Raw genomic sequence first — 27,863 nt, 5'->3', positions numbered from 1 at the left:
AGCTGTAGCTGGGTAGTGAAATGCCAAACAAACACTAAAAATGTGAATGATTTGCTCTTTCTGGCCACACCTCTGACTCCGCCCAATTACCTAATCCTAATCCCGCCCCCAGATCTCCGCTTACATTTCCCCTACTTTTCCCCCCACTTTTGACCACTGCTGGGAATACTCCATGAATGCACGTGTGTGAGTCGCACTTAAGAAAAGAAATGTGCAGCTTTCATTGTTGACACTGAAACATGCTGCACTGTTGAAAACAAAAGCGCATCTAAAAAAAACATAAGTGCAAGCGGTAGTCACAACCACACACAACAAATTTAATGACAAGGCTGCTGTTGTAAACGTTCTATTGCGGCATGACTATTTTTATTAATAAAATAATCGAAATGTAACCATCGATGTCCGGGGGAGCCCCGCATAACAAAAGAAAAGCGCAGCCACCATTGTTGACCCCGAAGCGTGCCACACTGTTGAAAAAAAAGCGTATAAAAAAATATACGAGAAAGACAGCAGTGTTGCGCTGCTTTAAAAATAAAATATTACTGTGGGTGCAGCGTAAATGTCGCGGCCCCCATTGTTGAAGCACTGCTTAGAGAAAAAAAACAAGCGGTTGCCAGAGAGCATGTCGTGCCTGCAATAGGAGAAAGTCATTTATGAAAATAGTGCTGAAAGACTGTAAATAAAACATATTGAGAAACAACACATGTAACAGGGGTAGTTCTCTTGGGAGGTTACAACAGGAGAGAAGGAGGTACTACGGCGTATTAGTAAGCCTTTTCACGAATCCAAAGCCATCATATACAAAGGACAGTAACAGGAGTCAATTGAAAAGATCGATGGAAAATGGGCAGAGCTTCAATGCAAGATGCCTCGAAGAGACAGGGCATGCGCTGCCTTGGCGAGACATAAAAAGGAGAGGGGGAACAATAGATTACTGAGAGGCACCTGTCTTGCCCCACTGAGGAGCAGAAAAAAAACTGCAATAATATTAGCTCTTGTGTGAACTCAGTCAGACAAGACCCAAAACCAGTTTTTCCCGGCCTTTTCCAAACTATCCTGAAGAAGAACATAGGCAGTGGTGTCGAAGGCAGCCAACTGATCGAGCCCTGACAGAACCACCATGAAACGTCTTCCTGAGGACCTAAAATGTAGCGAGGACAACCAATTTAGGACTTCTACCTGGATGAAATCTAGCTTAATGAGTGTCCAGGAGGTCAATATCGTACAAGTATTAGTGAGTATTTTGCCAGGTAAGGCAGCTGTGAGATAGGTCTTTAAACTTGTTTGGATGGTTAGGGTTCAAAGTGAGTTTTTTAAGGGAAGCCTTATCAAGCTATCTTTTCAAGTAACTAATTAACCTTCAGTTTTGACCAGATAATTGGTGGAAGTGATGCAACCGTAGTCTACGACCTGAATAACGTGTGGGAAGTATTGCTTGTGAAAATATCATAGCATAATATTAGGGACCAGAATATACTTACAGTAAGTAAGCAGAGGTTTACAATACTTAACTCCACATATATGGATCTTGACAATATGTTCAAGGTGTGTAGGTGAAGAGTTAAGAATAGTAAATCAATACTTATCTATATAATACATACATTCTCTATATTTGGTCCTGGATCATCACGTCTGCAATGTTTTGGCACATCAATAGTTTGCACACAATATTCGGGCACAAAAACGCCATAACTTTTTTCTTTCATTTGGTCAGGCGGGAGCAGGCAATTTCACTGGACCTTATTGTTGGTCTGTGCAAATCATTTGTTCACGGTTTTTCTCCTGCTATATCTCTTGGTGTTCTGATCAATCCTTTTCATAAAAAAATGGAGTGGACCTGCCATCTCATGGTGTTCAACCAGGCCAACAATTGTGTAGCATAAGAGTTTAATGGCGAAGAAGCAAACCAATACTCACTTCAAGGGAATAGACATGCCATAAGTATCTCTTCTTGTCTTTGTATAAGAGAGAGGCCAAGTGGATACGGTTCATCTGAGAGCACTCAGTCCATGTTGGATGGGCAGAGAGGCACTTGCAATCGCGCCAGGTGTCATGTGGACATCTTCTCAGTGCATCAGGCCACAGCCAGATTCCATGTGGTGGTATGGTACCGGGTTACACACTTGCCAGTGCCTTGTGCAGTCAATGCGCATGGATTTTTATTCCCTTTGACATCACTGTTTTAGTGGCTGCTTTATAAGTGACAATTGGTGACGTCCCTTCATGGTACATGGTTTATGGTTACCTCGCACAATATTTGTTTTGCATTTGCTGCATTGGACAGCATGCACCAATATGCATCTACTTGTAATGCGGCTAGACTTGCACAGAAGACGAACATTAACCCTCTTTCTCAATGCGTTTTTCCGTTGGTCGAATACAGTTTTACCTGTGATGCCTGGTCACCTCCCTCTTAATGGAACACTGTTTTATTGATTGTTGTGTTGTTTGTCTAGGTGTCTCAATTGGGCTTGTGGTGTAGGAATGCTTCTAGTGTACCGCTCTCCGTCTCAAAGGCGCTCTGCATCTTTCCATCTCAAGGTGTGTCTTTGTTACATTTACGTCTGTGCTGCTCCTCATTGGTTGTTTATCTATGCTGGTCCATGGCTGTCACATGTGTGATCAGTTTGGTGACTTCTGCATGGTAACGGGTGCATGGGCTGATGAATAACATTGTTTATGGAAACATTCTGGATGGCATTGTTTCTAAAAAACAATTATGTCAGGCTATAATTTACTCTAAATAGCTGAAAACATCAGGGCAAATGTAAAGATCTCAGACCTTTTCTTGCCTCAACAATAAAGCGATTTACTACCTTACAATAAAATATCTCATTCCACTTTGTTTAATTTCTGTTAGTCTGAAAAACAGGCCCATATCAATTCGCGAGTATTGTATTTCAGTGCTCTCACTTGATAATGGCGATGCACTTCCTGTTACCCCATTAAAGCACAAACCCATCACCTCTCATTCCCAACTGTGACGTAGAAAGTGTTGCGTGGGCCCTAATGGAAACAGGGCAAAGGGCTAGACTCCCTTGTTGGGTAGTAAGAGGCAGCCATAATTAGAGTGCAGTGGATCCCTCACACTTCTGGGCCCTCGCTCTGTATACCTTTTGTACTAATGAAAGGTATACCCCTGACTTCCAGCAATGCTTTCTCATCAAACAGAAAAAACTGCAGATATCCCACCACTATATTTTTTTATATACTTTGCAAAGTTATACTTTATTATTCAACTTTGATGTTTTGCAGCCTGAAAGTCATACTTTTTAAAATGTATACCACAAGATCTCTTGAACCCCTGCTTACTTATCTTTGGAAGCTGTGCACTTCCTTACTTACACAGGGCCTCATTTATGAAAAGTGGCGCAACACTGAGCAAAAACAGCAATGCGTGGCTTTTCATCGCGCCATCTGTGCAACACCATGGATGTGCCTCATTTATACAATGGGATCCATGGCGCAAGGACTGACCTGACCATCACCTTATACGGTTCACCATTGCTTCCACTGCAAATCTCCTCGCCTCTAAAATTAACAGACCTAAGAAATTGACCAGAAATCTAAAATGTATCCCCCGGGTGTTCTTGAATCTAAACTCCAAGCTCAACTTTTTCTCATTCCCCTCTCAAAAATGCTGAACTCTTTAACAATACTGTCACCGGCATTCTTGTCGAATTGGCCCGCCTAAACCTAAAAACCAAAGAATCACCCCCTCAAACTCTTGGTTTAATACCGAGATTAATAGCGATAGATGGGCACCCAGACTGTGGGAAGGAACCTGGAGCCACCATCCCTCTCCCTCCCATCTTGCACTACTCAGACGTGCAAAGGCATCCTTATTCCACACTCAACTTGATCGTGCCAAAAACAGACCTAGGGAACTCTTCAAAATCATTCAAAACCAAACTTCCCCCGTACCTCCAAATATGATCGCCTCCTCAACCAGATGTGAAGAAATGATCCACTTTTTCTCTGCCAAAACAGCCAAAATTGATCAATCCTTCCTTTCCACACAGCTCCCCTCCAATTCCCAATGCAAACCTATCCTCACCTCTAATGCCTACTCCACATCCCCTCGACCAGTTAACCCCTTCTCTCTTCTGCCCACTATCCTACTGCTCCCTAGTGACTCACCCACCTACTTCCTAACCCCTCCTAACCACTCCCCAGACCTCTCACCTACCACATCTCCGGTAACCAACTCCCCTATATCACAATTAAAGAACAATGCCTCCTTGTTCATCGTTCTTCCTGTGACTGAGCTAGAAGTCCTTAAAATAATTGGCAATCTTAAACCGTTCTCCCACACAAAAGACCCTTTACCCTCTAGCCTTGTCCCTGCCCATAAGCACATCATCACCCCATACTGGACCACAATCATCAACACCTCTCTCTCTCTCCACTGGCTGTATCCCCACCTCCCTTCGACATGGACAAATCTCTCCCATAATTAAAAATCCCAATGCTGACCCCAATGACCTAAACAATATCCGCCCCATCACTAACCTCCCCCTCCTCTCAAAGGTCCTCTACAACTTGACGAACACATCGAAAACTTCAACCTACTCGACCCCTTTCAATCGGGCTTCAGGAAAGGCTGCAGCACCGAAACGGCAATGCTTAATGTCATAGATGACATCCACCAATAACTTGATAATGGCGAGACCTGCCTTCTTATCCTCCTTGATCTCTCTTCAGTGTTCGATACAGTCAACCATTCAGCCCTACTTAATGTGCTTATGCCCCGTTTAGGCCTTAATGGTACTGCATGCAAAGGGTTCTTCTCCTACCTACACCACCGAACTCAGCAAATCAAAATTCAAAACTGTCTCTCTAACCTCAATCCTGTCTCCCTTCGGAGTCCCCCAAGGATCTATTCTCTCTCCCTCCCTCTTTAACCACTTTATGGAACCTCTCACCCTCATTCTTAAATAAGCAGGCTTCAACTACCACCTCTACGCCGATGACACCCAAATCTATTACAAGATTAAAACTCATCTTACACCTGAACAACTCCCTCACCAAGACCCAAATCTGGTTCTGTTCCAATCATCTCAAACTTAACCCTAATAAAACCAAAATCATTTTCTTCTCCCCTAAAAATAACCATCTCCCAGTTAAATCCTGGATTTCTGACCTTAACTCACTCAACAGCTCACTCACCCTGTCCAACTCCGTCAAATCTCTTGGTATTTCTATCAACAACACCCTAACCCTTAACGTTCACATCAAAAACGCTGCCAAAGGAGCGCTCTTCACTCTCTGTCACCTCAAGAAAATCAAACCCTTTATACCTACCGATGACTTTAAACTTGTAGTTTAGTCACATGTTCTTTCACATATTGATTATGGTAATGCCATCCTCAACGGAATCCCCATGGTCCACCTTGCTCCAATCAAAGCTGTGCTCAACCTTCCAGCCAGGCTCATCAGAGACTGCAAACGCTTCGATCATATATCCCCGGCTCTCAAATCTCTTAAATGGCTCCCTATCGAAGGCAGATTTGCATACAAAACTGCCTGCATTACTCAGAAAGTTCTCCACCAAAACACTCCGCAATACCTCTCCAAGAAGCTCCTCATTGCGGGCACCACACGACCTCTGAGAAACACCAACACCATCCTCCTAATCCCACCACTTCATAAAAAGAAAGTCTCGCTCCATCTCTGGTAATACTCCTATCATCTGGAAAGCCCTCTCAAAAGACCTGCGCTGTAACCTCTCCTATTTCAGTTTAAAAAAAGACCTAAAAATCCACCTCCTCAATAATTATTGGGGATCCTAACCTGTGTCCTACACCTGATCTGCAATCACCATGTTATATTTTTCCAGTAATATTTGTCCTTTTACTGTACACCATCTACCTAATTACTTGAAATGTATAGCTTTTGCCCCTGTTTGTCTATTTGATTTGAATACTTTGCATGTTGTTTTCATTATCTTTTATCTACTTGTATGCCATATTTGGCCCAATTATTATTGGGCCAAATATGTCCTAACCTGTGACCTGCACTTGATCTCCAATCATCATGTTATATTTGTCCAGTAACATTTTCTCCACTTCCCGAACATCATATACCTAATTAATTGAAGTGTATAGATCTTGCACCTATTTATCTATTTTGATTTGTATATTTCACATTGTTGTTTTATTATCTTTTATCTGCTTGTATGCCATGTTTGCTTTATACTATCTTACTCATGTAAAGCGCTCTGATACCTCTGGGTCTAGCCAGCGCTATATAAAACGTTTAAAATAAATAAAAAGGACTTAACAGATACATCAGGAATCCTAACTTATCTGGTGGCACAATAATGACACATTGCGGGAGTGTGTCGGATAACTGAAGCAACTCCAGCAATGTGTCATTACACATAGGCGAGGCCCTGCTTCACTCCTTATGCCTACTTGAAGCAGGCGTAAGGAATGTGATAAAGTCAAGTCATAGGAGTGGCACAGTAGAATCTCTTAAATGTCAATGTGCCACTTCTACAAGGCTTTTCTACTGGGGAACAACCACCCTACATACATTATACCTGATGCAGGTATAATGTAGCACAGGCCTTTACAAAGTGACGCTTCTACCTATATGCGTCACTTTGTAAGTAGGGCGCAGTGTGGTGCATTGGTTAACCCGCCACTGCAACGTCAATGAAAAGTGACGCAACTGCAGCGTAAGGCATTCATAAATGAGACCTACACTGTGCGCCTCATTTACAATGAGGCACCGCCTCCAGAACATCACTTTATGCGACGCTCCGGTGGCGCAGGGGTATGCTCCATATTTATCAGGCAGCAGTAAGCCACTTTGCGTGGCTTAATATGGCCTTGTAAATATTGCTCCTTTTAATGCGGTTTTCCGCATGAAAGGGATGTGTAATGGGTGTTGCTGTGGGCGTTCACAGCAACACCCATGGCTTTATGATACTGCCCCAGATTTATGAGGAATTGTAACTCTGAGGCAGCGCCAAAAGTGTATGCCTTCCCAAGGTAGGCATACGGGAGGTGCAACTAGGAGAAATACCTTTATTTCGCCTCATTTTCCCTTTTCTATGTGTGCTGCATTCCGCAGTACACATAGAAAGATGAAAAAGCCTCTTTTGGTTGCTCTTGTCATGCCTGCAATGCAGGCACCCTTGCACCATGGCACAAAGGTGCCTGTGTTGGCGTATGGTAGTCCATTGTGCACCAGCACAGGGGAAAAGGACAGGAATGTGCCGTATCTGATAGATACAGTGCATTCCTGCCCTTATCTTTTGCCGTAGGGCGGCACAGCGGGAAGGCCGGCGGTGCTTCCCTATGGCAAAAACTTGTAAATAAGGCCCTGCATTCCAAGATTTTGAGGGCACTCCTTTGTTGCATTTGGAAAGGGTGTCATGGCAGGCCTCTTTGCTGTTTCCCCTATGTGTATTTTCTTACTTCGAAAGGACATGGGAATATGCTTCAGTGGGTATTATGGAGGAGTAGGTTTGCTTGTAATCTTCCCTCAGAGAATAGGTGGCATTCACAGAAGCAAGCCCTGAGGCAGGGCAGAGCATGGGCATGGGGGCTCAAAGTGACCAGCCATGGCTTCATTTGAAAAGAGATGCAGCTGCCTACCCAAAGCTGTATCCCGCAGGCCTTGTCAGCACAGCAGAATTTGCATGCCTGTGCCAACCCGCATGTCCAATCAGAGCCCAGCTTTCTCTACACAAGAGTAGACACATTCCAAAATCATACTTATTTACTCTACAGAGGCTCTTGTTGCCAGAGTTAGGGGACTCTGGATAAGGTAATGCAGCACTAAAAATGACAATACCATGAGAAGTAGTGTTAGAAATGTGGTTTCTGGTTGGCACAGGTATGCACCCTGTCCAAGTAGGAACCACAATCCTAGTCCGGATAAGTCACAACATACCCTGAATTATCCTGTGCTCACTCTCTGGTAGCTTGGCACAGAGCAGTCAGGCTTAACTTAAGAGGCAATGTGTAAAGTATTTGTGCAACACTTCAAATAGTAACACTGTAAAAACACCACAAAAGACCCCAAACAAGGTTAGAAAAAACTGAGCTTAATTTTATCAATAAAACAAGACCAAAACAACAAAAATCCAACAAGTCGATATGAATTTGTAAAGAACAAATGTAAAATGTAACGTAGAAGCAATAAATGGAATATCTGGTTATGTTGGACCAGGGCAAAGTCAAAAGCTCAGGCCGACCCCGATGGAGCACGGGCAGATACCATTTGGTCTGCTGAATGAAAGTGCTTTGATCCGGGATCCATAGTTTTCCATGAAGATGCGAGGTGTAGCTGAAGCGATGCGTCGTTGTTGAGCCATGAAGTGGATAAGATACATCAATTTTCTCCAAGCAACTGCGGCAATGCATTGGTTCCTAGTGCGAGGTGCTGGTTCCAAATGCGATGTGTGGCTGTTGCACCTGCAGTAGGCAATGCCTCCAAGCCACAGGTGATGTGCTGGTTCCGAAGGCGATGCGCCGGATCCTCTTCATGCAATGATGAGGATGCACTGGTTCTGACTCACGTAAAGGCAAAGTTGCACTGATTCCGATGAGGAAGCCTGGGTTCTGGTTGTAGCAGCACTTTATACTGATTTTCAAGGGCCCAGGACTGGGTTGACACCATTTGCAGGAAGCAAAGCCCAAGTGCTCTAGCAGGATGAGTTGAAGTATTTGATGTCCCTGAGACTTAGAACAGGAGGCAAGCCCTTGGAGTCACTCTGGATTTAAGTGATGCAGGTCTAGCCCTTCTCACCCAGCCAGGAGAACAGCAGGCAGCAGGTGAGCTCAGCAAAGCAACAATCTAACAGAGTGGTGCTTCTTTCAGCAGCACAGCAGTTCTTTTTCCTAGCAATGTCTTCACCAGTCCTGAAGTGTACTGCAGTTATGGGGTCAGAGGTCCAGTACTTATAAAAAATCAAAAGAAGGGGGAGAATGGACAACTTGTAACTGCGTTACCACGGTATTTCTATAAAAACCCTCATACACGCATTAGTAGTAACGTTGGCGGTATATCTTGATTCTCCGCCTACACATATGCGTTATTGCATCATCATTGGGTTTTATTATGTTGTAAGCTAGCCTCAAGCCTGAGGCAACCACTGGAAAGCGCAGTAGTGTCCAGGGATAGATGTACGATCACACTCGGGTATGAAGAGGATAAAAAACACTCCCTCATCCCAAAAATAAAAACTTTAATTAGGGTGTGGATGAGAAATGTTAAAAAAACTATAATGGGTATATATGTGGTTTGTGTTACTGGATCCTCTATACCTCTATTCAAATTTGATCAACATGTTTCTGCCCCACTGCGCCCAGCCGGGTCTATGGGCCATTCATCAGGACATAAAAAGTAGTACTTACAAAATTTGATTTTTTTGAGTACTTATACGAGGAAACTGAATGGACAAATACATTTTCTCCTCCCTACCTGGTGATTTTGACTGTCCAGTACTTATACCCAGTTGGCCTTCGAAGTGGGGGAGATGTCAAATAAAGTTTTGAAGTGCGCTGAGGTCCCCCCCCTTCCTGCCCTGGCTCCATACTCACTACAGGGGGGTACACAGCCCGTTTTGTGTGGACCGGGCACAGTCTTTTCAGGTGTAAGTGTGAGGCTCTGCCCAGCTCCTCTCTCCCATCACCCGGGATAGCCCATGAAGACACATCTAAGCTTCCTTTGCGGGTGGCTGTCTAGAGGGAATATACAAAGCCCAGATGTAACTCAGTCCAGCCTGAACAGAGTCAAACAGCTCGCACCAAATGGCTAATTTATTTAAATGCCAACTTTCAAAAAGTCAGAAAAAACAAGGGTGGCTGGGCCCAGTGGGACGGAGGGTAGGCAGGGCCACACAATTGTAAATAGAAATGTTTGCCTATGCCTCCAAACTAATTAAGGTACACACTGATTCAAGTACGAGTAAACCACAGTTTATTAGTTTACCCAGACAATAGTTTTTGTCTTTCAATTGTTACTCAGTTCACAAAAAAGATTTACATTTAACAAAAACAGACCTAAGACCACTATCGACCTCATGTCTAGCCATATACAATTTTGAAAAACAATTTGTGCATATATACAGTGAAAACGAACAAATAATTAACGTTTTTACAAAAAGTAACTTTTTACCATAAGTGCATTTTACCATGAGTACATCTTCATGACATGGACAAGTTGACCATACTCATTTGTGAACGATATGAAACTTGTTACAAACAAACGATCACAAACAAAGGGAGAAAAAAGAGGAAAAAGTATTTTTCAAACAAGGTCAACTCCCAAGACCTGAACCCGATGTAATCAGTTAAATTTCAGGAACATTGCCCATTTTTGCATCAGTATCATTGACCAACTGGCCAGTGAAAAAAAGAGGGGGGGTGCCGACGCGTTTCGAATCCTGTTTAGTGACTTGCAGGATTCTCGTCAGGGCGGTATGATTCTAGTCCATGGGAACTGTTTGAAAAAATAAAGAACAAAACGGTTTGTTTACCAAAAAGGGGTCCTCTAGCCAATGCTCTTGGAACTCTATATGTGAGAGGATTAAAGCATACCTTGTGTTAATCCTGCCCAAAGTAGCTCCTGTTAACATGAGAATGTCGTCTGTGCCGCGGGGTTTTGGGCTGCAACAGAGTAAGGAATGGGTCAAGTCTAGTGGGGGTGGGAATCCATGTTACACACGAGTATTCAGAAGAAGGATTTTTTTTACCTGCAATATTCGTGACCCCTTTGGCAACTTGTGCCGGTGTCTTTCAACTATTTAGGGTGTATGCTCATTTTCATCTCTGGGGAAGATAAAAGAAAAAAAGCGTGTTTTAATGCACCGCTCACTCGGTGGCGCGCCAATGGTCAGGGCCATTGAGGGAAAACTTACTTGTACAAAGGTCCGCGATGGCGGCAGGAAAATTTCTAACTCTTTAGGCGTGTTTCCAAAGTGTTTTGCTTCGCAAATCTAGAAGGGCAGGAAGAGATGAAGTATTAACGCACTGGTGCGCTAATCCTATGCTCTTTGTAATGCGCAATGACAGATCATAGTGCGAGCGGGTTTCTGGCTTACCGTGAATATTTTTCAAAGCTCCGCTTCGCGTACTTGCTGCATCCCGGCACACTGAGGTTTGCGGGTGTCCGTGGCACTGCCGGTTCGAACACTCACATAACATGTGATTAGTCTCCGGCCAATCCGAGTTAAAGAAGGATTCTGGTGCACTCTGGGAACTGTAGTTTATGTGCACCGGGAGAAGTTGTTTCATGCCCTATTTATTTCACTGAGACTATTCAAACCCTTGTTTACACTATCAAACTTGAGGATTAAATAAGCCTCCTTGCGCAACAGCATTGTGTCAACATCTGGAAAGTGTTTGGGGTCAATCCATGCCAGTGTGGTCCATTTGAAATCATTCTCAGAATGATTATTACTGGTAAAATGTTCCACCATGGGAGCGGTCAAAACCTTTTTCTTTAGACGGGATCGATGTTGAGTGATCCGAGCATTGATGGGCTGATTTGTTTTGCCTATATAGACTCTGTTGCATGGACAAACCACCACGTAGACGACATTACGAGTCTTACAATTAGTGAAACATTCATGTTTCCACTTAATGCCATTATGTGTGAAAGTGTCACCTTCTTGCGTTGTGGAACATGACACACAATTGCCACATTTATGGTGCCCGCATATTGGTTTCAACTTCCACTGCGCGACAAGGTCACTTTTGGGTAATGGGATATGACTGTCTGCTTTAATCAATTGTTGCCCAATGCTTCTGTTCTTGCGCATGGCAAAAATGGGCTTAGAGAGGGGGTGCTCCAATGTCTCCAATAGGTGCCAATTCTTTCAGATTATATTCTTGAATTGGTTTGTGTGTTGGCCAAATGTTGTTACACAAACCAATTGGTCCAAATCTCTCTTTTCCTTCTTCTTTAGTAATGTTTCTCGTGGAGTGAATTTGGCCCTGTTTCTCGAGTGTTTCAACAGTTTTTTAGGGTACCCTCTTTCTGCCATCTCGCTGCAGAATCTTGTAGCATGACAGTCAAAATCACATAGCCTTGTACAATTACGTCTGATCCTCAATAGTTGACCGTAAGGTAAGTTATCCTTTAACTGATTGAGGATGCGAGCTGGTATAATGCAGGATTGTATTCCTGTCAGTTTCCTTCTTATGCAAGGAAGTCGTCAACTTTGATTCGCTGGTGCCTACAGTGACGTCAAGGAAAGTCATTTCTTTTGGACTGTGGTTCAGCGTGAATTGGATATCAGGGTGCCTTGAGTTCAACCAAACATGGAACTGCTCGAGTGCCGTCTGGCTCCCCTGCCACAGGAGCCAGACGTCATCGATATATCTCAGCCATTGAATAATATGGCCTGAGAAAGGATTGTCATTCAGAACAAATCTCTCCTCGTATTGTGCCATATACAGCACTGCCAGCTCCGGCGCATAGGGACAACCCATGGCTGTCCCTTTGATTTGAATAAAAAAATTATTCTCATACTTAAAATAATTGCTCCGAAGAGTAATCTCAGCCAATGAAACAATGAAACTGGTAGGCACCCGGTGGGGTCTCGCCCTTTGTTCTAAATAGAGTTCAATGACCTCAAGAGCTTCATCCTGCGGTATTTGGGTATAAAGCGAGGCAACATCCAATGTCACCATCAACTCAGTCTCCCTTTGTTTGTGATCGTTTGTTTGTAAAAAGTTTCATATCGTTCACAAATGAGTATGGTCAACTTGTCCATGTCATGAAGATGTACTCATGGTAAAATGCACTTATGGTAAAAAGTTACTTTTTGTAAAAACATTAATTATTTGTTCGTTTTCACTGTATATATGCACAAATTGTTTTTCAAAATTGTATATGGCTAGACATGAGGTCGATAGTGGTCTTAGGTCTGTTTTTGTTAAATGTAAATCTTTTTTGTGAACTGAGTAACAATTGAAAGACAAAAACTATTGTCTGGGTAAACTAACAAACTGTGGTTTACTCGTACTTGAATCAGTGTGTACCTTAATTAGTTTGGAGGCATAGGCAAACATTTCTATTTACAACTTTCAAAAAGTGGCATTTTGAGTCTAGTGACCCCAAACTTGAAAAGTCTATCTCTTTACAATTGGGAATTACACTTAAAAGATGTAATAAGGTAATCCCACTGTTATCCTATAGGAGAAATTGGCCTTGCAGTAGTGAAAAATGAAGTGGGACATTTTCACAAACAAGACTTGTAAAACTTAAAACTACATGTCCTGTCATTTCAAAACATTGCAAGCTGCCATGTGGATCATACAGGGCCTACTTTAGGGGTGACTTATATGAATAAAAAGGGAAGGTTTAGTCCTGGCAAGAGGTTTATCTTGCCAGGTCAACGTGGCAGTGAAACTGCACATATAGGCTCTTCAATGGCAGGCCCGAGCCATGGTTAGAGGCCTAATTAATAGTGTGGCACAATGAGTGCTGCAGGCCCACTAGTAACATTTAATTTACAGGCACATGTAGTGCCCTTTACTGGGGACTTATAAGTAAATTAAATATGCCAATTGGGGTTAAGACAATGTTGCCATGTTTAGGGGAGAGAGCAGAAGCACTTAAGCACTCGTCAGCAGTCCTAAGACCAGCGAAAATAAGTTTAAAAATGGGGGAAGGCAGGCACAAAGTTTGGGGAAGACCACACTAAGGCTGTAAGGTCTAACATATACCCTGAGCTGAAGTGGGGAGAGCTATCCAACCCCTTGGGACTTCTCTTCTCTAGGTGGGAAGAATCTGGAGATACCATCAGATTTGGCATGGTCTGTCCCTGGGCGATACTTCACCCGATAGCCCTTTCCCTGCAGGGAGATGGACCACCTCAACAGTTTGGGATTTCCCCCCTCATCTGAATGAGTCATCTGAGGTACATGTGGTCTGTCTGAACCAGAAAGTGAGTCCCTAACAGTTATGGTCTCAACTTCTTTACTGCCCAGACCATAGCAAAAGCGTATCTTTCAATGGCACTCCACCTCTGTTCCCGTGGTAGTAACCTCCTACTAATGAAGGCTACTGGTTGGTCTGGGCCCTCCTCATTCAGCTGTGCTATGACTGCGCCTTGCTCTGAAGCATCCGTTTGCACTATGAATTCTTTGGAGGAGTCAGGGACCATGAGGACAGGTGCTGTGCACATGGCTTCCATGAGAGAGTCAAAGGCTTTCTGAAAAGCCTCAGTCTAGATCACCAATATGGGCTGCTTCCTAGAAGTCAGCTTGGTTAAGGGGGCAACAATGGTGCCTTAGCCCTTAACAAATCATCTGTAATTGCCAGTAGGGCCTAGAAGGCTCTTAATTCTGTTTGGGTTTTAGGTGATTGCTAGGCCAGCATTTCTTCAATCATGGCCTGGAGGGGCTGCACCTTGCCTTCACCTACCAGTTGTCCCAAATATACCACGGAACCCTACCCAATATGGCACTTACTGGCCTGTTGCAGGGCCTGAAGCACAGCGTAGTGGCGAAGCAGGTGTTCCTCCCAGCTGGCACAGTGGACACCAATGCAGTCTAATTAGGTGGCACAGAAGGGTTCCTTACCAGCCAGGACCCTATAAACCAACCTTTGGAAGGTAGCAAGGGCATTTTTCAATCCAAAGGGCATCACCCAAAACTGGAAGTGGCTCGATGGGGTTGAAAATGTGGACTTCTCTTTATCCCCCTCAGTCACAGCAATCCGCCAGTGCCCTGGTGTCAAATCAAAGTTACTAAGGAATTTTTCAGCTCCTAGCCTGTTTATGAGCTCATCCACTCAGGGGATGGGGTGTACATCAGTCCTAGTGACTGATTTGAGTCCCTTGTAGTCTATGCAGAACCGGAGTTCTGGTGTGGTGGATGGTGGGGCAGCCTTTGGTACCAACACCACACGGCTGAACCAGGGACTGTTAGAGGGCTCAATAACACCTAATGCCAACATGTTGGAGGCTTTATCCTTGATGCTGGCTCTCACCGTGTCTGGCAACCTGTACATGTTGTTCTTTACAGGGAGACTGTCCCCATTATCTACATCATGGATGCATAGATGGATGAGTCAAGAGGTGAGGGAAACTGTCAGGCGACTGTCCCAGCAACTGGGGAGAAGGAGGAAAAGGTGCTGACATCCTCCATAGTGTTCCTGTGCAGAGAGGAGGTCAGGGAGAGGTTCACTGTCCTTTTTTACTACCTCATCTGTCACAAGGAGCATGCTCACTTCGGACCTCTTGAAGTGAGGATTTAGTCTGTTTACATGAAACACCGTTAGAAGGGTTTCTAAGGGTCTGGAGATCCACCAGGTAGGTACTCTCCCCTTTACACTCCTTGACTTCATATGGACAAGTTAAGCTGTCCTGAGATCTCTGGGATCTACTAGTTCCATGACCCACCGTTAGAAATTGGGTCTCTAGTTGGTAGAGGTTTGCACCCTGTCCAAGAAGGGACCACAATCCTATTCAGGGTAAGTTAGATACACAGCCAGATACACAGCCTAAATTAACCAGTGCTCACCCTCTAGTAACTTGACACAGAGCAGTCAGACTTAACTTAAGAGGCAATGTGTAAAGTATTTGTGCTAAACCTAAATTACAGTAACACAGTGAAACCACTATCAATAGTTTAGAAAAATAGAGAATATTTATCTGAGTAAAACATGACCAAAATGACAAAAATACAATAAGTAGAACTCATGATATAAACTTTTAAATATTAAATAAAAAACTGTACTTTGAAGACAATAGTGCCAAAAGGTTACTTGAGGTTGCACTAGACCGGGGTTAAGCGAAAGTTTTAGGCCGACTGCAATGGAAGGCAGGCCGGCTACACAACCCACGCAGGGTCCTGTTGCCGAAAAAGTACCTTGACTGGAGCAAGCATCGGCGTCAAGGACTCCATACATTGTTTCCGATTCACGCAGTCATGTCAATGTGCCGAAGTCGAGTGTTGCAGTCGGGTCCTGCATTATCGTCGAACCCTTTACGGTGGTGTCTTGGATCCTCACAGTTGAGACTTTGGATCAGTGCTGTGTTGTCATCGAACCTTGAAGTCGGGTCCTGTGTCATTGTCGAGCTGCACTGGGATGTCCTCAGCTCTGCACTGAATCTGTGACGAAGGGCACTGCGTCAGTTCTGATCAACACAGCGGTGACGATGCATTGACTTTGGAGCAAAATGCCAGGGGCCCATGATTGGAGGAGCACTTCAGGCAGTGGAGGACTCACAGATGGCAGAGCACAACAGTTGAAGCAGATTTGGAAGGAAGTCTTTCAGGTGCATGAGACTGCAAGTACAGGGGGCAAGCCAACAAGCCCTTGGAGAAACTTTTGTTCAAGGATATACAGATGTCCATTCCTTCTCACTCCTACGCAAGAAGCAGCAGACAATACGCCAAAACAGAAAAGCCAGTAGCAAAGTGGTAGTTCTTCCTGCAGCACATCAATCAGCAGGCAGCAGACCAACAGAGGAAAGCAGTTAGAAAAGTGGCAGTCCCTCCTGCAGCTCAGCTTATTTTGTTCCAGGCAGAATGTCCTTGGTTCCAGCAAAGTTCTGATTTGGTGGTGTCAGGGGTCTAGTACTAATACCCAGTTGTGCCTTTGAAGTGGGGGAGACTTCAAAGAGGCCTGTCAAGATCACAAGGTCCCCGCCTTTCCTGACCTAGCTCTAGACTAACTACAGGGGGGTATGCAGCTCTTTGTGTGAGGACAGGTACAGCCCTATTCAGGTGAAAGTCAGCTCCTGCTTCCAATCTACCTCAGGAAGGCCCATCAGCCTGGTGAAAGGCCATCGGAATGCAAACGTTGCACCCCAGCTCTCTCTGTGTGTCTGTCTAGAGGGATTGCACAAAGCTCATTTGTCACCCAACCCAGACATGTATTCAGAGCTAGGCAGATGCATAGAATATTTAAAGTAGGAAAATACCAACTTTCAAAAAGTGGCATTTTCAGACTTGCAATTTAAAATCTGACTTCACCATAAGTTGTGAATATAACTTGTGAGTCTAGAGGCAGTGTAAGGTACACTACACTCGTTTCACAATAACTTCATGTATGCAGACATGAGGTTAGTGCTTCTGTCAGACTCTACCTCCTTGGTGAACCCAACACTGGTAAAAATCCCCATCAGAGCTCTAGCCATCACAGGTGCAATCACTGACCTCAGAGGGGTGGCCTATGGGTAGCAGGTGGCATTGTCCACCAAGATCAGAACACAACTGTTGCCTGAGGCTGTCTTGGGGTCCAAGGGTCCAATGATGTTGATGCCCACCCTTTCAAAGGGGGTGTCAGTGACCGGTAATGGGATCAGGGGAGCGTTATGCTTTTTCACTGATTTCTCACTGGCCTGGCAGGTGGAGCAGGACCTGCAGAATACATCTGAGGCTGTCTTCATTCGGGGCCAATAGAAGCCTGGGGAAGATCTTGTCTTGCCCTAAATATCCTTCCAGGGGTATATTGTGGGCCAAACCCAGTAGGAAGGTCAGGTAACAAGGCACAAGGGCTGCCCCAACACCAGGAACCTTAGGCTCATTATACATGAGTTTGTTCTCTAAGTATATTAGGTGATCTCCAGTGGCTTCACTTGCTGCATAGGCTGAGGCATGGCACCTCAAGTCCTCAATAGCGGGACACTCTTTATATGCTTGACAAAATTCCTTCCTGGTGGGCCCACCCTTAACCTGCCAGTTGGCAAGCTCAAATGGCTAGCACGCTACTGTGCTTTCGACTCCTTCACGACCGAAGACGCTCTTCGCCTGCGAATTTTCGAAGGATGTCAATCAGATTCTCTACACAGACGTCTTCTAAAGAAAAGTTACTCCTTGCATGAAATTGAAGAAATGACAAGAGTCAATGATTAAGCAGAAGAACATGCAAAAAAATGGAAGCTGGAAAAGCTGGTACAAGCCTTCTCGCTTCAATCTCACCACACAGACAGTCACTCCTCTGCAGGTCGACAACCGTCCAGGTCCAAGGATTATTCTCAATGACCAAGCCATCGTCGCAACTAGATTGACATTAGACGTGAACGCCAGCTGAAATGCTATCGCTGTGGACAAAACTTCCCACACACAGAGACGTGTCCTGCATTAGGTCAGAAATGTCAGCAATTTGGCAAGGAAAACCACTTTGAGAAAGTATGCGGAGCAACACACAAAGGCACTCACAGACAGTCAAAACAATTCAGCTCTCACCATCCTGCCAAGGCTGTACGGGACGTCAGAGATACTTCTACCACCTCGTCAAGATCGAGTCCCCAATCTCACATCACCTACAGGTCACGACGCTCAGAATGTTGGGAATCAAAGTCTCTTTCACCCGTATCGCAAGACAGTGAGGAATATGTCTGCATGGTTGCAGATCCTGACAGTTTGAAGAAATACCCACAACTACATCTCCATCCATCAATTACATTTCAGTTGCAGAATACAACAATATAAATCCACAACCTCACCTGCACAAAGCTGCTGTGCAATTTTACACAGGGATGTCGAAAGTACCTCTTCCTTGTCTAGGACAATTTCAGACTTCGCTTACGTACAAAGATAGAACTATTCCAGCTTGCATTCATGTTATCGAGGGGCCCGAAGCAGACTGTCTCCTTAGCTTGCCTACAGCTGAACAACTTCAGCTAGTGGAAATACTATACAGAGTGGATGATGAACCTGACATAGTCCACAAGTTCACAAAATTGTTTACAGGGCTTGGAAATATGGCTCTTTTTCAAGTTCTTCTGCACATCAATGAACGTGTGACACCCATAGCTCAACATCATAGGGAAATACTGTTTCATCTTCAACAGTCTGTGAAGGAAGAGCTGCAAGAGCTTCTCTGGGCAGATATCATTGAGAGCACTTGGTGACTTACTCCCTGGGTATCTCCAGTGGTCATACTACCAAAAAAAGGATCACAAGGCAATGTACGTCTCTGTGTTGACATGAGAGCGCCGAATAATTCCATTGAAAGGGAAAGAAATCCTGGACCCTACATCAGTGACATGATCACATCATTGAATGGGGCAAAAATATTTTCCAAGCTGGATCTTAACAAGAGCTATCGCCAGCTTGAATTTCACGAAAGGTCGAGATATATCACCACTTTCTCGACTCATCAAGGCCTGTTCAGATACAAACGGCTCAGTTTCGGAATTTCTTCTGCTCCTGAGATCTTTCAAGAGGTGATCAGAAGGGTCATTCATCATATCCCCAGCACACTTAACTACAGTGATGACATCCTTGTGTTTGGAGTAAATGTACAGGAACACAACAAAGCACTGGATCGGGCATGTCACGCCCTCCTGGAAGCAAACCTAACACTCAATTAAGATAAATGTGAATTCCAGAAATCAACATTGAAATCCTTTGGACACATTTTCTTGGGCACAGGAATGAGACCAGACCCTGAAAAAATCACAGTGCTGAATGATACCCCTCGACCTCAAGATGCTGGAGATATGCGATAATTTCTAGGTAGGGCCAGCTACTGCGCGTGTTAAATCAAGAATTATGCCATCAGCAGCTATCCCCTGAGGAAGTTAACTAAACAAGGTCATATATTCAAGTGGACTACCAGATGCGATAAAGCATTTCACTCTATCAAAGCATCCGTCGAGTCGGCTAACAATCTGGTTTACTTCAACCCTCGTCAAAATTCTGAAATCACCTTGGATGCCAGCCATGTAGGAGTTGGAGCCATATTGGCTCAGTACTATAAGGAAGGTGATCAATGTCTCATGGTAGCCTGTGCCAGCCACAGCATGACTGACACAAGGAGGGTGTACTCCCAGCCTGAGAAGGAACATCTGGCTGTGGTCTGGGCCTGTGAGCACTTTTGCATCTTTATCTATGGGAAACACTTTACGCTCATCACGGACCATCAAGCTCTGATAACTATATTTGGAAATCCCGGGCCAAAATGCCACCCAGTATAGAGCCCTGGAGAATTTGTCTTTAAGAACATACCTATGCAATCATTCACAAGCCCGGAAAAGCAGCAAATCCAGCTGACTACATGTTGCGATACCCCAAGACATCTTCAAGCTCAAACCAATCATTAGCAGAAGAGTATATACACTTTGTTTTGGCTCAAGCAAAACCACCAGTCCCTCTCGAAGCCATTCTTGAAGCCACTGCCGCGGATGCCACCCTGCAGGATGTGATACATCACATCCAAACAAACAGCTGGAGACACCTAGAAGAGCCCAGACACAATAGGTATGCCGACAGCCATGAACTAACCTCTTTTGGACATGTAAAAGATGAATTGTCCTTTTCCATAGATGGCCTCCTGCTAAGAGATAAAAGGATGGTCATTCCAAAGCAGCTGCGTAAAGGAGTCGTCAATTTGGCACACGAAGGGAACAAAGGCATCGTAGCCACTAAGAGAGCATTGCGTGAACGGGTCTGGTTCCCTTCTCTTGATCAGATGGTTGAAGTCCTGCCCTCCTCCGGTGCTATTGCACTAGCAGTTTTACTCTAGGCCGACTAGTGTCACATCGGCCTCCATTTGCACCTGCAGTAATTGGCTCAGTGGTCAAAGCCCTCCTGTGTACGTCTATTGGCTAAGACCAAGAGCGCCACATGGTGACTCAACACCTTCACTGTAAGCAAGGGTGCACAAGCACACAAGGACTCACACTTAGTCCAAGCCCCAGAGAGAGCTAGGAGGGTTGACCTCAACAACCAAGCCCTCCCGGCAAACCAGATCATGAGATTATTGTGGGCGGGAACCACACCCGCAATCCGGCTGCCCAGCTCAAGGCAAATCTTGCTCAAGTTGAGGAAAGAGACAAAAAAGACCACATACTGTGTGCAGTGTAGATCTCAACATCCAACTCATTTTGGAGCTCATAGATACAGGAGCATCAGTGAACGTAATGGACATGGACCACTACAACCGTTTGAAAATGTGACCCCATCTGGCCGCCACAAAACTTGAATATTTGTCTATGGGAGTGACAACTTGCTTCCATTATCAGGAATGTTTGAAGGACACATCTGCCACAAAGAGCAGCAGATCAACACAAGGTTTAATGTCACAGTTAACGGCTGCAGAGACTATTATTAGTTGCTGCACAGCTGAAGAGCTGGGACTGGTTTAAATCCAGGCAAGTACATACACACCAAGTAAAGCACCTGCAACAAGAGTTTGGGCAGGTATCCAAAGGCCTAGTATGCCAATCCAAACAACCTGGAGCAGTGAGGCTTTACATAGACATGTGACTCCCTAACCAACCCATTCAAAGGGAACACCGTATCACACCGACTATGGACCACTTCATAGCCAATCTCACCTGAGCCAAGTGGTTCACCAATATTGACCTTCACTCTAGGTACCACCAACTGTTCTTAGACCCAGAGAGCAGGTGCATTGTGACTTTTGTGATGCACCTAGGGCTTCGGTGTTAAAAAAAAACTGAATTTTGCAACCTCATCCATGACAGAGATCTTCCAAAATGCCAAAGCCGAAGCCTTGTACGGACTGCAGGGGGTAATCAATATTAGTGATGATGTGCAAGGCTACTCCAAATCCCCTGTTTAAAGAGACAAGGGAAACCCGAAGGTAATACACTAGGGACCTTGGGCGTTATATTGTTACTAAAGACAGGGGTCCCTAGAACATGAGGGATCAGAGTGAGGATTAACATACGATAAATAGCCGATATGTTCTTCGTCCAGCCGGACAGGAATTTATTTTTCAAAATGTAAAACATAAGCAATAGATAGATAAAGAGTAATGTCAAGGGGGCACAACCTGTGACCCACAGGGAACAAGACAGAACAACAATTTTAGGCAAGAACTAACAAAGCGGTCTGTTGACTAGTATTCAGTGGACAGACTTAATTAATTCATGGTACCATTGTGCCAGCCATATTACAATGGGCATTTAACAATGCCTTGGAAAGGCATGCGGTCTTCACTCTGGGGCCCCCTGCGGGCCCCCAGAGTGAAGGAGGGGTGGGGGCTGCACACGGGGGGTACCTGTGGTACCCCCCCACATTTGCATAAACAAAGCAAAGGCACCACGCGGTGCCTGCCGCTTTGTTTATGCAAATGCTGAAATGCATTTCTAGCATTGTGGTGGGCGGTGCTGAGAGCACCGCCCGCCACAATGCTAGAAATGCAGGATGTGCCCGCCACTGTGGCGGGCACATCCTATGCCCCCCACGGGACCCCCGCCCTTATGGCGGGCGGTCCCAATTCCCGTCAGGATGGCGGAAGGGCAAAGTCCGCCCGCCATCCTAATGACCCCCTAAAAGCAAGAGCTCATTCTTCAACCAGTGAGTCAGTACTTCTGCAATATCTTCTCTTTGGAGGGAATCAGTGCAGATCCAAAGAAGTCAGACGACATTGGGAATGCCCTAGCTCGTCTCTCCAACACGGAAATGAAGAGTTATCTAGGGCTGACAAACTATTGTGGGTGCTACTAACCCCTAGCAGAGAACCCAGCTGATTTCTTCTCCAGGCACTCACACTGTCATACATGTGAAGTGGACTGCCAGATCAAAGTCACGGAACTGTCACAAAAATTATGTCCAACTGGTCGCTCAAGCCGTGTGCCCTTAGGACCTCTCACTGAAGGAATTTGTACAGGCATCACTACAAGACAGCTATCTGGAGCGGGCAAGGGCTGCAAACTAACAAAACAGGTAGGTGGGCTAACTGACCAACACAGGAAAAGTCGGCAGAAAGAGTTAGACCTGACATCCTTACTGTGGTTCCCCCTAACTTTTTGCCTTCCGACCTCTATCGTAGGCAACACTCACTTAAAACTGCAGTGTTATACCAGTCATCCTTCGAGTGGTCTTCTCCCGAACCATTTTTTGCCTACGCCCCCTATTTGTTGAAGTTTGTTTTTTCAGGCTGATACTCAACTGGCATATTAAATTTACTTGTAATTCCCTAGTAAAGAGGCACAACATGTGCCCAGGGCCTGTAAGATAAATGCAACTACGGGCCTACAGCACTGATTTTGGAAACTACTTAAATAGCCCTTTAACCATGTCTCAGGCGGTAGGCAGACAAAATATCGAATTGTTAATATCGAAGTACAATAATATCGAAGTAGTAATATCGAAGGTGAGGGATATCTAATCTGAGTAATATCGAAGGTAAGCAACATCGATGTTACTAATATCTATGTTAGTAATAGCGATGTTACTAATATCTATGTTAATAATATCGATGTTACTAAAATCGATTTTTATATGATTTTTATGTATAATATTATGTATTTAATATGTATAATTTTTATTTTAATGTCATGTAAGTACATTTTGTATTTTAGTACCGTAGCGGGTTGTGGGTTTATAGGGGAATAGGGGGGGAAGTAATTTAATTATACTAAATTAATTATTAACTTATTAGGAATTATAAATTAATTATTAATTATTAGGTAATTAATTGTTATTAATTAGTAATTTATTTTAATTAATTGATTAATTGATAATTATGTTCTGTAGCGGGTTATGGGTTTATAGGGGAATAGGGTGGGAAGTAATTTAAATGTAATTAAGTAACAATTTTTTTATTAATTGTTTTTGGGATTTATATTATTGTTAATTAATAATTAATTGATAGTTAATATTTATTAACTGGTAATTAATTTTTATTAATTGATTAATTGATAATTATGTTATGTGTATTATTGTATTATTGGTGTTTGTTGTGTGCTCATAGAGGAATAGTGTGTAAAGTAATTGATATGTAATTAAGTAGTTATTAAATGTATATTTGTGCATTGGTAATTAATTTATTGGATATTAATTCTTAATTGGTAAATATTTTTTTGATCATTATTTATTTTAAAATATAAATTTATTTATAAGTATGTTATTTTTAATGTCTACGCTATCCAACACTTTCCCTACTGTTGCACTCTCTGGAATTGGAATAGTAATTTTTACCCCTACGCTATCCAACACTTTCCATACTGTTGCACTCTCTGGAGTTGAAATAGTAATTTTTACCCCACGCTATCCAATACTTTCCCTAATGTTGAACTCTCTGGAGTTGGAATAGTAATTTTTACCCCTACGCTATCTAACGCTTTCCCTACTGTTGCACTCTCTGGAGTTGAAATAGTAATTTTTACCCCACACTATCCAATACTTTCCCTAATGTTGAACTCCCTGGAGTTGGAATAGTAATTTTTACCCCTACGCTATCCAACGCTTTCCCTACTGTTGCACTCTCTGGAGTTGGAATAGTAATTTTTACCCTCCCGCTATCCAATGCTTTCCCTACTGTTGCACTCTCTGGAGTGGGAATAGTAATTTTTACCCCTACGCTATCCAACACTTTCCCTACTGTTGCACTCTCTAGAGTTGAAATAGTATTTTTACTTCTACGCTATCCAACACTTTCTCTACTGTTGCTCTCTCTGGAGTTGGAATAGTAATTTTTACCCCTACGCTATCCAATGTTTTGCCTACTGTTGCGCTCTCTGGAGTTGGAATAGTAATTTTTACCCTCCCGCTATCCAACGCTTTCCCTACTGTTGCACTCTCTGGAGTGGGAATAGTAATTTTTACCCCTACTCTATGCAACACTTTCCCTACTGTTGCACTCTCTGGAGTTGGAATAGTAATTTTTACTTCTACGCTATCCAACACTTTCCCTACTGTTGCGCTCTTTGGAGTTGGAATAGTAATTTTTACCCCTACGCTATCCAACGTTTTCCATACTGTTGCACTCTCTGGAGTGGGAATAGTAATTTTTACCCCTATGCTATCCAACGTTTCCCCTACTTTTGCACTCTCTGGAGTGGGAATAGTATTTTTTGCCCCTACGCTATCCAACACTTTCCCTACTGTTGCACTCTCTGGAGTGGGAATAGTAATTTTTACTTCTACGCTATCCAGCGCTTTCCCTACTGTTGCATTCTCTGGAGTGGGAATAGTAATTTTTACTTCTGCGCTATCAAACGCTTTCCCAACTGTTGTATTCTCTGGAGTGGGAATAGTAATTTTTACCCCTACGCTATCCAACGCTTTCCCTACTGTTGCACTCTCTGGAGTTGGAATAGTAATTTTTAACCCTACGCTATCCAACACTTTCCCTACTGTTGCGCTCTCTGGAGTGGGAATAGTAATTTTTACCCCTACGCTATCCAACGTTTTCCTTACTGTTGCACTCTCTGGAGTGGGAACACAAATTTTTACCCCTACGCTATCCAACATTTTCCTTACTGTTTTATTTTTGGAGTTGGAATAGTATTTTATTTCCTCAGTTATTTAATATTTTTTGTTTTGTTTTACTTGATGTAGTATATAATTAATTTTAGAAATATTAAAAGTAAAATACGTTTTTTAATTTGTTTTGTATAATTATTAAATTTTTATTTATGTTAATATTTTATGTTTATTGTTGAATTTGTAATTTATAATATTGTTAATTATTTATAAGTTATTACACTAATCATTAAAACTGATTATTAAGTAAGTATATATAATATCTATTATATGTATTTGTTTAATAATTTTTATGTTACATTATATTACTTATTAATTTTAAATAATATAAAATATGTTCAACTATATTTATTATATTTTTAAGTATTTTTAAATTAATTTTACATATTGTTTTTAATTAAAAATAACGATATTTTTTTTAAACGATATTTTTGACATCTATATATATTTTTTCGATATTTTTGTACTTACCTTGTTGTAGATAGGATGTCGATATTGTTGACATCGATATTTTTGTTGCGATATTTTTGTATCTCGATATTCTGACTTTCGATATTCTGTCATAGATCCGTCTCAGGCCTGCGGTTGCAGAGCATTGGTGTGCTTTTAAACTACCATGTCAACCTGGCAAAGTAAACCTTTAAAGCATACACAAGGAGATGATGGGTGGAGCGCTGAAACTTTTCAGACACTCACCCCCAGTCACAGATCTGGGTTGAACCCATCATCGTTCTTTAGCTCACTTTGTCACCTCAGTTCAGACCCGGCTTTATGCAAATGAGTCTTGACCCTGTGCCTCATGGGAACAGTCCAGCCCAAACTGCCAAGCCAGGTCTTCCGTGAACCGGAAACAAGCATCCTGGGACCGGTTTAGGGCAAACAGCCCTCATCAGCCAGGCTAGCCTGTATCCAGTGGCAAAGTTGTCTGGGCATACACTGCCAACTAATTTGCATTGTCAGCATTCCATTCATCATTTGTTTGCTGTAACACTTTTTGCCCTAAGTAGGATGGGTATGCCCAGACGTGGGTCCCTTGCTCACTGTGCTACTGGATTCAAGCTAGCCTGGCTGAAGTATGGTTACATACAGGGCCGGACTTGCTACTAGGCAGTTTGGAATGCTGCTGAGCTGGGGGCTGATTTCGTTTCTGGAGACCTGCGTGTGCTAAACGAAATTCGTTTTGCTTTAATTATTTTGAAGCACACGCAGGTCTCCAGAAACAAAATCAGCCCCCACTGCAATGAAAGCAGCCCTCAGCTCAACAGCCTTCAAAACTGCCCGGTAGTCAGTCCGGCCCTGGTTACATACCATGAAACCGGTCCCAGGATGCTTGTTTCCATTCCAGGGAGGACCTGGCCTGGCAGTTCGGTCTGGACTGTTGCCATGGAGCACAGGGTCAAGACTGATTTGCATAAGGCTGGGTCCAAACTGGGGTGGCGTAGTGGGCAAAAGAACAATGGATTTAACCCAGATCTTTTGACTGGGGGAGAATGTTTGCATTGTCAGCATTCCGTCCATCATTTGTTTGCTGTAACACTTTTCACCCTAAGTGGGATGGGTATGCCCAGAAGTGGTTCCCTTGCTCACTGTGCCACTGGATTCAAGCTAGCCTGGCTGAAGAAGGGTGACATACACTGAAACCGGTCTCAAGATGCTTGTTTCTGTTCAAGGGAGGACTTGGCCTGGCAGTTCGGTCTGGACTGTTCCCTTGGGGCACAGGGTCAAAACTGATTTGCACATGGCTGTGTCCAAACTGGGGTGGCATAGTGGGCAAAAGAACAATGGATTTAACCCAAATCTTTTGACTGGGGTAGAATGTTTGCATTGTCAGCATTCCATCCATCATTTGTTTGCTGTAAAATAAACCTTTAACCAGGCATTACACTTCCTTTTTAATACATATAAGCCACCCCTAGGGTAGGTCCTGGACAGCCCAGAAGGCAGGGTGCAATGTATTTAAAAAGTAGGACATCTATACTTGAGTTTTACATATCTTTGTAGTGAAAAACTCTTAAACTCATTTTCACTACTGCAAGGCCTTTCTCTCCCATCGAGTTGTCTTAGTGCATGTTATAAGTGTAACTTCCAAATGGGAAGAGATATCAGTTCATGATTAGTGTCTCTTGAGTCCTAATATAAAATCTCAACATATGGTGAAGTGGGATTTTAAATTACAATTCAGAAAATTGCATTTTCTTGCCTTAGCCATTTGTTGCCAGCAGCCTGTCCCTGGGTCACATTACTGGGTGTGGGCGACCGGTGGGCTGTGTGTATTAATCCGGGACAGCCACACACAATGGGAACTTAGGTGTAGCTGGATGGGTCATTGCTGGCAGGATGGAAGGGAGCATCTGGGCACAGCCACACACACATAGGGCTGCATACCCCATGTAATTAGTCTGGAGCCAGACCCCGAAAGACAGGGCATCTGTGCACTTCAAAGGCATGTTTCATGAAACTACTTGCTACTTCAACAACACAACTGTGTATAAAAGAAAGATTTCAGACACCCACGCTTCAGTACACTTCTGGACCTGTGGATACTCTGCCAGGAAGAACTGTTGTGATGCCTCAAGTACTACCACTCTGCTGGACTGCTGCTTCAAAGGAACTGCTGCCCTGTTGTGCTGACCGGCGGCCTACTGACCTCTTGCCTGGGGAAGAAGACCTGAACCTGTAACTTCATCTTAAACCCAGGAC

This window comes from Lissotriton helveticus, chromosome 1_2 (genome assembly GCF_964261635.1).
Source record: "Lissotriton helveticus chromosome 1_2, aLisHel1.1, whole genome shotgun sequence".
Taxonomy (NCBI): Eukaryota; Metazoa; Chordata; class Amphibia; order Caudata; family Salamandridae; genus Lissotriton; species Lissotriton helveticus.
Note: the sequence above shows the minus strand (reverse complement) of the source record.